The sequence below is a fragment of the Sorex fumeus genome, unplaced genomic scaffold (genome assembly GCF_029834395.1).
Source record: "Sorex fumeus unplaced genomic scaffold, SorFum_2.1 ptg000005l, whole genome shotgun sequence".
NCBI classification, from domain to species: domain Eukaryota; kingdom Metazoa; phylum Chordata; class Mammalia; order Eulipotyphla; family Soricidae; genus Sorex; species Sorex fumeus.
The window spans coordinates 9,247,691-9,257,418 of record NW_026606062.1 but is presented as its reverse complement, the minus strand read 5'-3'; positions in this window follow the sequence as shown (position 1 = coordinate 9,257,418).

The following is a 9,728-nucleotide window of genomic DNA, read 5'->3' as shown; positions in this document are numbered from 1 at the left end:
CGTACCTTTGAAACTTACTCCAGGATACCATGAGAGAGAAGAAGGAGTACAACAAGCAATGGAAAGAATAAAGAGATGTTTCAAAGGTGGATTTTTGTAAATTTTGGAATTCCTGGAGCACACAGCCACATTTGTGGCCACGCAATCTCTTATACTCTACACTACTCATGTACCAAGAGTAGTACACAACATTTGATTGGGTTTAACAAACATGTTAATAATCTCTTATACAAGGGTTTAATGTCTCCAGGATGAAATACAACAATCTTCACACACTTTCCTGTAAGGAAACTTTATTGGATCATTTTTATTGGATTATTCATAACAAGCAATACAAAATTAATTGGTTCAGTTCTGCTTTGGGGGACATGGTTTGGGATTTGGGGTGGAAACATTCAAAATATGGAGGGAAGGTACAATGGTGGTGGGATTGGTGTTTTAAAATTAAATGTAATAATTATTGTGAACATTATAAAATTAAAATAAAATTTAAAAAAAAATTTTAAATAATCAAAGGTGGATATTTTAAAGACAGTTCACAAATTATCAATTCACCCCACACCACCTGCTCTAAAATTATTTACGCTTAATAACAGAAGAGATGGTCCTTGATTCTCCAGAGAAAGAAGTCTTGAGAGTACTCAGATCCATAAATAATGGGCTTGATTAAAAATAGGTCATCCGAATCAATCTAATTGCCTTCTATTTTTAATGTAAATTCTTTTCATTGATTTTTAAAATGGATAGCCCATTAAAACACATTAATCATGACCCTAAAAGTGTATTTGTATTGCAAAAAGCCTAAGGTGAAAAATAAAAGGCAATTTGCCACCACTTGGAACAGGGGCGGGAACACCATCAGACAAAGCTAGAGCCCTACTTTTCCCAGGGAAAAAAAGGGCCTTTTTGGGTAAAAGCTGGGAGGGAAGCGAGCTATCATTAAGATAAAACGTTGTCCACCTGTTAGACAACACTTTTAGCGTGTTTGGAGCCGTGGGTGTCTTATCAAGATAAGTGATCTCTAACTTTATAGAGCAGGGCAAAAAAAAAAGTGGTTCTATTGGGTTTTATTACACAAGTAATGTGAACTCCTAATTACAGAATACACTTTCATTCTACAAAAAGGCAACTAAGAAAACTAAGATTAGCCAGAATCCATAGTCCCTGCACCCAGGAAGCACCCTGGAAACAAGTTGATATGCACCCATCCTCAAATGCTCAAAGGACCTCAAGCCAGGCAGAGAGTCCAAGGGTGAAGGCACTTATGTTGCATACGGCTGATGGGACTCAGTTCCCAACACTCCCTATGGTCCACTGAGCCCTTCCAGGAGCGATGCCTGAGCACTACCACGTGTAATCCAAACAACCCCTTCCCAATCATATTCACTTCAGGGCCCATAAATTTAGTCCTTCAGAGTTGTTATTAGAACACAGGTATCTGTCCCTGATAATTTATTCAGTCAGCCTTCTAGTATCCGACTTCCTAAGCTATGCTTCAGTGAAGTCCTAGAGTTCACTCTTTGACAACATCCCAAATTATTCTGGTTAGATTTCAAAGAGTAGACTCATTAAATCAAAGAATAGATACATCAGAGAACACTTTTATATGTACCAAAAAACTGATCTCCAGATACATTGTAGAAATTGATGTACCCCCAAAATAACTTCTCTAAACCCACCGTAATGTTGCTAGTTTTTAAGTGTAATCACTATTTTTTTCATTATCATTCAAACTAACACATTTCCAAATCAATATCTTTAACTGTCTGCTATAAAGATGGAAACTCTGAAAGCAAGTTTTAAATAATTCAGATTGCCAATGAATTTCACAGGAATTTCTTTTACATTATTGACAGTATCTCATTTTTTAAGAGTTAGAAGAAACTCATTTAATTTTCAAGAATAGCTGCATTTCTAAATACTTAAATGTTTATATTACATAATTTCTACAGTAGAATTAAGTAGAGGACCTAATTTTTTAACATACATTTCTTTGAAGAACATCTTGCTACTATGTATAAAACTTCTTCCTTATCATTTGATAAATAATATCTCAATCTAAACATTGACTGGACATACATGATTTGTATAACTGTTCTCTTCATCCAATAATGAAAAGATATATCATATTCTGAACCATAAGATAAACTTTAAAAAATTTTAAGACATTGAAATCATAGATAGACTACTCTTATTAGAAATAGATTTAAATTAAAAATGAATAGCAAAGACAAGGAAATCTCTAAACATGTAGAAATTATTCAGTTGCACTTTTAAATAATCCACAGACCAGCAAGGAAGTTTTCAATAAAAGTGTAATATAGAAGATTGAATGAAAATAATAAACAGCATATCAAAGTATAAAGAATGCAGCAAGATAAAGGAAAATTACTAATACTAAACAATAACTTTAGAAATAAAGAAAAGTCTGAAATTAATAACCTAAGCTCCTACATCAAGAAAAAAAAACTAGTAGAAGAAGAGCTGGTGCCAGAGCAATACTACCGTGGGTAGGGCACGAACCAACCTTACCAACTGCCAGACCAGGTTTGAACCCTGCACCCCATCTGGTCCTCCAAGCCCTAGCAGAAGTGCTACCTGAGCACAGAGCCAGGAATAAGTCCTGAGCACCTGCCTGCGTGATCCCCAAAAAAAACCAAGGGGAAAAAAGAAAAGAAAAAGAAAGCCAAACAAGAAAAATATTGCTTTAGGATGAAAGTATATTTATATTTGAAATATAATAGAGATATAACTGCATTCTTTTTACACTTTCATATGAGACTAAAACTGTTTTGATATGATTTTCAATGTGTTCCAAACAATTTCCCTTTTATACATCAACAGTAAGCTAATAAATTCTAAACCAAAATCCTCATAACAGATTCTAGAAAAAATCTGACAAAAAATGAACTTAACTGACAAAATTAAAACTATGAAGAAAAATATATTTATTCCATATAAATGGGTTAAAAGACTCACTGTCATATAGATGTAAGTTTCCTTCTGACAGGTTCATACATTTTTTTAAAAAAATTCTAATAAAAGTAATTCCAATAGAGTATTCTGTAAAGTTTGACAAGCTGGTTATAAAAATTTATATATGAAAAAAATCCAAAGTCCAGGGGCTGGAATGATAGCACAGCAGGTAGGGCATTTGCCTTGCATGCGACCTAACCGGGTTCAAATTCCAGCATCCCATATGGTCCCCTGAGCGTCGTCAGGAGTAATTCCTGAGTGCAGAGCCAGGAGTAACCCCTGTGCATTGCCAGATGTGACAAAAAAGAAAAAAATCCAAAGTCAAGATTAATGATAACATTATTAAAAATGAACAAAGTGAAGGGGTTCCCCCAACAGGTGTGTATTAATAATTTTTGACATAGGTAAAACAATCTTTAAAAAACCAGTGAAATCAATACCTAACTCAGAGACAATCATTGTACAGGAAAAGGTACTGTATGGATAACTGTACCAGGACAGAATCACTACAAATATATAACCAATGACATTTTGGCAGACAGAATACAGAGTTAGAGACCAATATCACTTGTATCACTTGTCATCCTGTTGATCTTCGATTTGCTCAAGCGGGCACCAGTAACGTCTCTATTCATCCCTGTTGCATGCTAGTGTAGCCCAATGGCATCTGCTTGCTCCAGGGACACAAGAGACTCGAACAGTTTGTTCAGGGTTTTGATGAAGAAGTCTGACCATCTCGTAGGTGGGCGCCACGCATCCTTTTGTAGTCCCACAATCTGTGGAATTCAGCTCTATGTGTTCGGCTCTATGTAACAGCTCTAGTCCAGTGGTCATCTCTAAATCGCATTACTTGTCTGGCCCATCTGATTTTCAAATTCTTGGCATACGAGACAGCATCCCTGATTCTTGATCTTCAACAGAGGTCAGAACTCCGGACTCCTTCTCTCACTTGAGTGAAATGTGATATTCCAAGCACAGCTCTTTCGATTCCTCTTTGGGAGACCTGAATAGCGTTCTCGTCCTGTTTTCATAGGTTTCTGAGGCATATGTTAGTGCAGGAAGAACAGTGGAGTTGAAAAGATGTGACCAAAGCTGGAGATTCTTCATCCTTTTAACAACTTCTTCGACGCTCTTGAAGGTATTCCACGCCACTCTCTTTCTCCTACACAGTTATGGCGCCAAGTTGTTCCTCATGTTAAGTTCTCAACCCAGGTACACATAGTTGCTGCATTCAGAGATGTCTGTTCTGTCGAGAGCAAATGGAACATCAGGAACTAGTTCATTTTTCATGAACATTGTCTTGGTGAGATTCAGCTGCAGTCCGACCCTTCCACACTCATGGTCGAAGTCGGCCAGCATTCGTGCCATTTGGCTAATGTTCGGGTTTATTAGAACGATGTCATCAGCAAAGCAGAGGTGGTGTAGTTGCCGACCGTCTATCTTCACTCCCATGTCTTCCCATTCCAGTAATTACATGATGTTCTCGAGGGTGACACTGAAGAGTTTCAGTGAAATGGTATCACTCTGCCGAACCCCTCTCTTTACGTCAATTATCACTTCCTTGTAGAATGGTCAGATCCTGGTGGTGAATCCATAATACAGCTCGCAGAGGATCCTGATGTACTGAGTTTGAATGCCCTGTTTGGCTAGGGCTTCGATGACCACTTCAGTCTCAACAAAATCAAAGACCTTCTTTAAATCGATGAACATTAGACAGAGCAACATCTTTAACTCTCACAAAACCTCAATGAGCTTGGTCACCATGTGGATATGGTCGATCGTGCTGAATCAATAAGAGACCAATAAGAGAAAGGAAATTTATGTCAAGTCTAGACTTGACATAAATAGGTCAATAAATATATAAATCACAGCCCAATGTACTCAATCTGACCTGAATTGGGAAAATGTCATTATAATTGCAATCAATAATGTGGTACATAAAATATTGGCAAAAGTATGATGCTGAGTATTGGCAAAAGTGTACAGTAACTAGAAGTCTGATATAGAATAGAATTGCTAATTTAATTTTTATTCTTCACACGTTGTGTATGACACTGAAGTTTTATATATGTATTGTACATTTTGTTTTGTTTTTTTTTCTTTTTTGTCTTTTTGGGTCACACCTGGAAAGGCTCAGGGGTTACTCCTGGCTCTGCACTCAGGAATTACTTCTGGCAGTGCTGGGAGACCATATCGGATGCCGGGCATCAAAGTTGGGTGAGTGGCGTGCAAGGCAAACGCCCTCCCTGCTGTAATATCTTTCGATCCCCATGTATTGTTTATTTAATCTTAAAATTAGAAATAAAAAATAGACATAAAATCACTTAATATTTGGCTTATATTAAATTCTCCTAAATTTAATATTTAATATTTATTGATATTATACTTGTATTTTTTGCAGTGATATATTAACTTTCATCTACATAATGGGAAATGATTACAATTTTGAAATAAAGCGTTTTAAAAAGAAGAAATTAAGAGAAGTATCACAAATTGGTACTCAGAGAATAGAGTATTGAATACATTTATAGGAAATAAGAGTCTATAAGAGAAGACGGAGGACCAGAATGATCATAGAGCAGTTAGGGCGCTTGCCTTGCACTTGGAGAATTAACCTAGGTGCAGGAAGCCCTGTGGCCTTCAGAATATCCAGCTTTGACTCTGGTGGTCCCTAACTTTGGCAGGTGTGACCCTGGTGACCTCCATTCCACTGGGTCCAAGCAGCACAATAACTGACCTGAATATTTAACCATTAAGCTCACGTAGCCAGACCAAGAATCACCAGGAGAATTCACATCAGCAGTATTGATTATAGATAAAGTTGTTATTTGGATCTTTCTAAGAATTGTCAAAGCAATACATCACTAGTCCTTGACTGTACAGTTTGAGAGATAGTCCATAGAATTGGGGTAAAGTTTTTTTTTTTTAATCCCAGATTTCAGCAAAAGAAATCTGTCACCTAGACTGCCTTATCACCTACAGTGCCTTTTTATCTTCATGTGTTTTCATTCATTCTATTTTTTTATTATCCATTTTATTTTTAAGATAGCAATAATCAAAAACATTGCATCAGGATTTTGTACAGGACTGTGGAAAGATCTGTCTGAGCACAGATGAACTGACAGAACTCGTGTGAGATTCTCATTCATGGAAGAAGAGTAAAGTTGCTGGTTGAGTCACTTAAGGTTGTTCACTAGTCTAATGAACCCCCAGGTGTTTGTCTTTAAGTCAAATGGAATTGGAACTGAGAATCCATTTCTATCTCCATCGGTTTATCGTAGAAAGTTCTGTCCGCAATGAATAAGCACAAGCACAGGGTTGGGTCTGTGTATTCTGGCCCTAGTCATGTGCTCTCCTGATTGCAGAACGCCTGTCCATTCTAGAAAATGTAACTGAGGAAAACTAACTAAAAGAAAATCCATAACGTCATCACCCAGAGATTATACTAGAACATTCTGATTTATATATCCTCAACATTTTTAACATGTATCTTTCTCAAATACAGGGGTATAGCGCATCCATTTCTGCAACACCCAAAAGATGACATTTTAGATGCCATAAATAGAGTTATTAAAATTACTACTGACTGAACACATCATATGCATCTCTACCCGGTTTATGTAGTACCTGTCCAGTGGCAGCCCAGAAAAGGGACTGCACAAAATTAGAGAAAGTTGTGAAAAAGCACACTAAGCTCAATGTGTGCAAACAATCCCAGAGAAGCATCCCCAGCAACTAACAGCTCAGGAAATCCTCAAAGGCTTTAAGAACACAATGGTGAATAGCCAGAATCTGGAAGCAACCTGAGTGCCCCGAAACAGATGAATGGATAAAGAAACTATGGCACATCTACACAATGGAATACTATGCAGCTGTCAAGAATAATGAAGCCATGAAATTTGCCTATAAATAGATGGACATGGAGAGTATCATGCTGAGTGAAATGAGTCAGAAGGAAAGGGACAGATATAGAATGACTGCATTCATTTGTGGTATATGAATTAATATATAAATAGTAGAAGACTAATATCATGGGCAGGGAAAACAGGGGTTAGGAGGACTGGCCAATGGTTGGAACTAACCACAAGTGTGTTGGGGGGTTGAGGGTAGGTTAAGATAGAGAAGAGACCACTATGACAATCTTAGCTGGGAATGATCATGCTGGACAAGATCTGAGGGTTAAAAATAGGTAAGGAATATTCTTGAGAACCTTTCAGTATCAATAATGCAATATTGCAAATGCCCAAAAGGAGAGAGAGAGAGAAAGAGAGAGAGAAAGAGAGAGAGAGAGAGAGAGAGAGAGAGAGAGAGAGAGAGAGAGGGTGATAGGAGGGAACCTGGGCACATTGGTGCTGAGAAACGTACACTGATGAAGGGACAGATGTTAGAATACTGTATGACTGAAATTCAACCATGAACAGCTTTGTAAGGGTCTATCTCACAGTGATTTGATAAAAAAGTTTAAAAAGAGAGAACACCATAGTGAGATACATGTCGTAACAAGAAATGTCAATTCTTTTTTTCTGCTAAAGGAGCAGGCTTGGGATGCAGGTGGGAAACTGGTGTGGGGTGGGTGTTGGAACGTTGAATACCTGAAACGATTTTATTATGAACAAGTTTGTAAATAATAGTATTTAAATAAAGTTTTAAATCTAAAAACTAATAAATAAATCAAGAGGGCTGCATAAAATATCTTCCCACTGAGTCCTGGATGACTCACTTAGAATAAATTTCAGGACACTGACTCCTAGAATCATCGAGGAAACATTTGGTGAGCTTTGACTGACCCCTTTTGGGAAGTCAGTGGGTCAGTGATTTCCCAGACTCTGCATTTCCAACAGCCCAGAGAGTGAAATCAAGGGACGGCACTTGGTGCTGGTGACTGTGTCCACTGTCACATAGCAGTTTCGAGCTTTTTCCAATGTGCAATAATGCCCATGTCAACTCCCTGCATAATCAATACACATCTATTCTACTTGAAACGGGAGTGGGACACACTGGAGGAGCACAGACATAAAATCATTCCAGTGAGAACTTTTTTTTTTCCAGTGCACCTCATTTTATTATTTTTTTTATTTTTTTGTTGTTGTTAATATTGTTTTACTATTATAGGTTAGCATGGTTACAATAGGGTGAATTTCTGTGATTTTTATGTACACAGTTACTATATCTTACTACCAAAAAGTGCCCAACGCTCTTCATTATTGTCAACTCAGCGTCCTCCCACAATGTGGGACTTTTTTTTTTTTTGGTGAATTTTTAAAAGATTTTTATTAGTGACACCATGAAATACAGTTGTAGACTTACAAATGTTTGTGCTTGTGTTTCAGTTATCGAACACCCATCCCTCCACCAGTGCCCATTCTCCACCACCCCTGATCCCAGTGTCCCTACCCCTCATCCCCCCCTCCCACCATGCTCCTGTGGCAGGGCATTCCCTTTTGTTCTCTCTTTCCTTTTGAGTGCTGTGGTTTGCAACAGAGGCATTGAGTGGCAATCATGTTCGGTCCACAGTCCACTCTCAGCACGGATCTCCCATCCTGGGAGGATCCTCCCAACACCCTTTATTTGGCAGTGTACCTCATTTTAAAGGGTGTTTCAAGGATTGGAAATCCTGGCCAGATTGAACAGAGCATGCTGTGGAGATGGACTCAGCGACGAGAGACAAGGACGGGGCTCAGTACCCTGAGTCTGCTGTCTGGAAAATTCTTGAACCCTTCGCATGCTGCACCCAAAAATCCCGCTGTCAAAGAAGGACTCGCTCGGGGTCCTGCCCTGTGACAAGGGGTGGGGAGCAGTGTCAAGCAGTCTGCCTAGCGAGTCTGGGTTCTAGAGGTTCCCAACTCAGACAGTGAGGGTGGTGGTAGGGAATGATGGGAAAGTACTAAAGCAACCAGGTAGAGACGGGGGGCAATGAGTTCTGGGACGCAATAAAACCAAGATAGGATTTGAAGTGACTCTGCAACTAGCCCTAAAACAGATAAAAGCATTATTGATAGGAACCATATATGGTCCCCAGAGCCCTCCAGGAGTGATCTTCGAGTGCAGAGCCACGAGTAAGCCCTGAGTACCACAGGGTACAAACAAAACAAAATATAAAGAACTGAGGTCTGATAAGACTCTATCTAGTGCCAGCACAGGCCAAGAGAAAGCTGGACACCCCCACCCCCACCCCCACCCCCAGAGAGATGCTCCAGCATGCACAAAGGGTTGTGATAAGGTCATAAAGGTGGACACCAAAAGCTTCAAGCTCTTCCCCTTGACAACTCCCTAGGCATGGCTCTTATCCAGGCAGAAAGGCCCCTGTGGGAGGAGCTTCGGAGAAAACCTATAAAACCAACTTTGCAAAATGTGCACCTCCCCCATACTAGGGAATGTCCTGCATTTCAACTCCTCCTCCTTCTCCTCCTTCTTCTCCTCCTCCTCCTCCTCCTCCTCCTCTCCCTTTCCTCTCCTTTCCCTTCTTCTCCTCCTTTCTTTTTTCCCTTCCCCTTCTCCCTTTCTTCTTTTCCTTCTCTTTTCCTTTCCTGAAAAGAGCAATTTTTTGCTCCAGCCTGAGTCCATGGCTCCCTGAGAAACTGGGAGGCAGGAATTATTTCCCACACTGTGCTGAGCAAATGGATTTCAGGCACAGTTTTGTGGCTGTCTCATGGAGCTGATGAGATGTGAGGTCTGTACCGTGCAGGGATTCACTGCAGATTTTCATCTTAGATTCCCCAGCAACTTCTTGGGTGACTCGGGTGGGTAAAGAA